Below are 4,198 nucleotides of genomic sequence, written 5' to 3' on the forward strand. Positions count from 1 at the left end.
CAGGGACTTATCTCTCACAGGTACACAAAAATATTAACTATCTTTCTGTTTATTATTATTAATCTGATAAGTTTCTGATCTTTTTTTTCTTTTTGTTTTTTCTTCCTTCCTTCTTTCTTTTTCTTGGTCCTGTACCAGGGTTTGAATTCTAGGCCTTCTAATTTCGAAAATATTTTTATTATCTTTAAGTAGTTGTACAAAGGAGTTGCTAATCACCAAAGAAGCTTATGAATGCAGTTCATCTTGATCAATTCATACTAGGCTTTCTTGCTCATGGCTGGTGCTCTACCACTTGAACCATGGGTCCAGTCTGATATTTTGCTGGCTATTTGGAGATGGAATCCCTTGGAATTTTCTGCCCAGGTTGTCTTTGAACTGTATGTAGTCTTCCAGGTCTCAGCCTCCTGAGTAGCTAGGATTACAGACATGAGCCACTGATACCCAGGAAAGTTTCTAATCTTTTTAATACATGAAAAGTAAGGTTCAAATTTTTGTGCTTAATCAACACAGGAACTGTTTCACATACTTGAGATAATGACAGCAAGTCAAAAGCATTTAGTTTTGTCTTAATGAAGAAACAGGATGTTCTCATCCAAAGTGACAGGAGAGAAGCATCTTACTATTGTTGTCATGTCCTGAGTTTTAAGGGAAACCTGCTATTAGTGCTGCATATTATTAGTGCTTCAGGGTGAATATTCACTCTCTTCATTTGACTTTTAATTCTCATAATTTTCTCTCAGCAAGTACATTAAAATATATCTTTTTTTAGAGTGGCTTGTGTATTTATAGAGGAGGTTCCATATGTGTATCCTTATATTTTGCCAACTATTTTTACTGACTTGCTAAACACTCTCTATATTTGCTGTGACACGTGTGGTGCTTTTCAGCAATGTTGGTGTGTTTTCCTTCACTTTCACTGGTTAGTGTGATACTTCTTTGGGAGTTGAATGTTAGATTGTTTTTCCAGCTGTGGCATTTTCAAAAGGTAAAGAATTCTCACTTTTGAAAAGCAATTGGAAGGAGTTCTTGGCCTGGGGGAAAAAAAAAATCTCATTAAAATCTGTGACTGACCTGTTATGGTACCACACCACATTATATCTGTGCTTTAGTTCTCTTAAAAAAACTACTCTGAAAATATTTGCACTTAGAAATAATTTTTGTTAAGAATAGATAAGCTCTCTTCCTGTAAGCAGCCTGGGGTGAGCTACGAAAATGGTTCACTACTCTCTTGACCCCTACAATTCCCCCAAATCACGCAAGTCAGGAGGTTCAAATCTTCGTGTTCACTTTAAGAACAGCAGAGATACAGCCCAGGCCATCAAGAGTATGCATATCTGAAAAGGTACCAAGTATCTGAAAGATATCATTTTGAAGAAGCAATCAATGTGTGCCATTCTGGCATTACAATGGTGAAGTTGGCAGGTATGCCCAAGCCAAACAGTGAGGCTGGACACAGGGTGGATGGCTCCGAAAGAGTGCTGAATTTCTGCTGCACAAGCTTAAGAATGCAGAGAGTCATGCTGAACTCAAGGGATAGACATAGAATCCCTGGTCATTGAACACATCCAGGTGAACAAAGCACCTGAGATATTGTTGAACTCACAGAGCTCATGACAGGATTAACCCATCCTTGAACTTCCCCTGCCACACTGAGATCATCCTTCCTGAAAGAAGCAAATTGTTCTTAGACCAGAAAAGGAAGTTGCACAGAAGAAAAAAATATCCCAGAAAGAAAAAAAACCCAGAAGAAACAAAAACTTATGGCATTGGAATAAATTTAGCACAACATTAATGCAAATAAATGAACAAAATGAATAGATGAGCTGACTAGATATGGTGGCATGTACCTCTAATTTTATGTTGAAGGCAGAGGCAGGAAGATTGTGAGTTCGGGGGTTCAGGGGTAGCTTGAGAAGACCTAATCTCAGAGAAAAAAAAACAAGAACTAAGCTAAAACTAAAACCTAAAGCCACAAAAACCAACATCAACAACAAAAATCCAAGTGCTAGGGATCTAACTGATAGCACTTTTGCTTAGCATATACAAGGCTTTGAATTCCATTGCCAGCACGGGAAAAAAAAATACATAGCTTGATGAATATTCTTCACTGCAGTCTTCTATGCTGCTTTCCTCTTGATATGAGAGCTTTCTGTACCAATGACTGAGGAGACTTAGCATCTTGTGCCCAAGTCCACACGTTGGTTCTATGTGTGGAAGTTGAGTTTTATGTTTAAGTTTTTTTTTTCTAGTATGATGCCCCTGTATCACTTTATCACAGTATAAATTATACTTTCAGAGAGAGCAAATAATCTTATGTGATGTTCAAAAACAAAATAAAAGTAATAATCAAAAAACCTATTTGTTAATGGTATTCAGGCTAGGGCGGGGAGTAGCAAACCACTGCCTAACAACCAAATTCAGCCTACCACCTTTTAAACAAGATTGGTTAATAAAAATATGGACAACATTCCTATATTGCTGGTGGGAATATAACATGGTCTAATCACTTGAGATGAATGATAATTCTAATATTATTCTTCCATATTATTCCCAGGTGTTTGCCTATCACAGATGAAAGCACATGTCCAGGACTTGATTAAAATATTCTTTCCCTTTACTTATGACATTTCATCTTTAAGAAGTTGTACAAAGGACTTGCCATTCAACAGAGCCATTTGTGGATACAATGCATCTTGTTCAATGTTACTCTTTTCTTTTTCTTTTCTTTTTTTTTTTTGGGTCCGATCATGGGGCCTGAACTCTGGGCTTGGGCGCTGTCCCTCACCTCTTCAGCTCAAGGATAGCGCTCTACCACTTGAGCCACAGCGCCAATTCCGGCTTTTTTCTTTTTTGCTTATGTGGTGCTGAGGAATCGAACCCAGGGCCTCAGGCATGCAAGGCAAGCGCTCTACCACTGAGCCACCTTCCCAGCCCCAATGTTACTCTTTTCATCATTCTGCATTCCTCCCAACCCCGGTCCTTCCTTTAATTTTCCTTTTTTTATTGTAAAAATACTGTACCGAGGGGTTACAGTTACATGAGCAAGGTAATGAGTACATTTCCTTTCAAGCATTGTTGCCTCCTCCTTTGTTTTCCCCCTGCCCTCCGGTCCCTCCGCCCTCCACAACTACACTCCCCCTTCCTGCTCCGCCTCCTTCCCACCTAAATTGCAAAGTTCGTTTTTCAACATAGTGTCTTGTACATCTCATTGTTATAATTTTTATAAGATAGGCATTAAGTTTTGTGTCTGCATTCTCTCCCCTTCCTCTCTTTGTCCACCTCCTCTCTTTGTCTCTACCCCCCTTTCCAGTATCCGTTGCCTGAGGTTTATTTTGTTGCGCTTAGGAGTTGTCCATATTTTTACCAAATCTCATATGTCATCACTACTATTCTAGTTATATATGTTTAATTCTAGTAATGTATCTTTTTTCATTAATTGTGTTTTTATTGTGGTATTTTGTATCTTCTCATTTTTACATTTACGACTTAGTGTCACTTTGGGGAAGTGTCTACTCAAAGGTCATACGTCCTTACACATAAGGTTGATTTTTCATGATTGAGAATACAAATGCTTTATATATTCTATACTAGATATTTTCTCAAGTTTAAGGCTTATACTTTTATTATTATAGTGTATTTAAGGAGAAAATTAGTTCTAATGAAGTATAAACACATATATTTTAATGTTTGCTTTTTATGTTCCACTTGTTAATTTTTTTGGTAAAACTCTAAGTTTATTGTGATTTTTCTCCTAGGCTTTCTTTTAAAATTTAATTTTAGATCTCAAATATTGGTCTATGAACATCTTGAGTGAATTTTTTTTACATGGTGTGATCCTTTTAACTTATTGTAAATGCCTATTCAATTAATTCTTATCATTTGTTGAAAATGTTATCCCTCCTTCATTGCTCAGAAGATATATATATCGACATATATAGACATACGTATATATATATACATATACATACATACATGTATGTATATGTATATGTATATATATATATATATATGTAGATATATATTTGGTCGTGGGGCTTGAACTCTAGGCTTGGGCGCTGTCCCTCAGCTCAAAACTCAAAGCTAACACTCTACCACTTGAGCCAAAGTGCCACTTCCGGTTTTCTTGTGGTTTATTGGAGATAAGAGTCTTACAGACTTTCCTGCCCAGGCTAGCTTTGAACAAGATCCTCAGATCTCA

General features: G+C 37.1%; 1 pseudogene; it reads left to right on the forward strand.

The window, feature by feature from the left end:
• Window positions 1-1,212: 1,212 nt before the first annotated feature.
• Window positions 1,213-1,775, forward strand: LOC122117720 (annotated as a pseudogene).
• The last annotated feature ends 2,423 nt before the right edge of the window (window positions 1,776-4,198 follow it).

Source organism: Dipodomys spectabilis, unplaced genomic scaffold (genome assembly GCF_019054845.1).
Source record: "Dipodomys spectabilis isolate Male_0828 unplaced genomic scaffold, ASM1905484v1 ptg000145l, whole genome shotgun sequence".
Taxonomy (NCBI): domain Eukaryota; kingdom Metazoa; phylum Chordata; class Mammalia; order Rodentia; family Heteromyidae; genus Dipodomys; species Dipodomys spectabilis.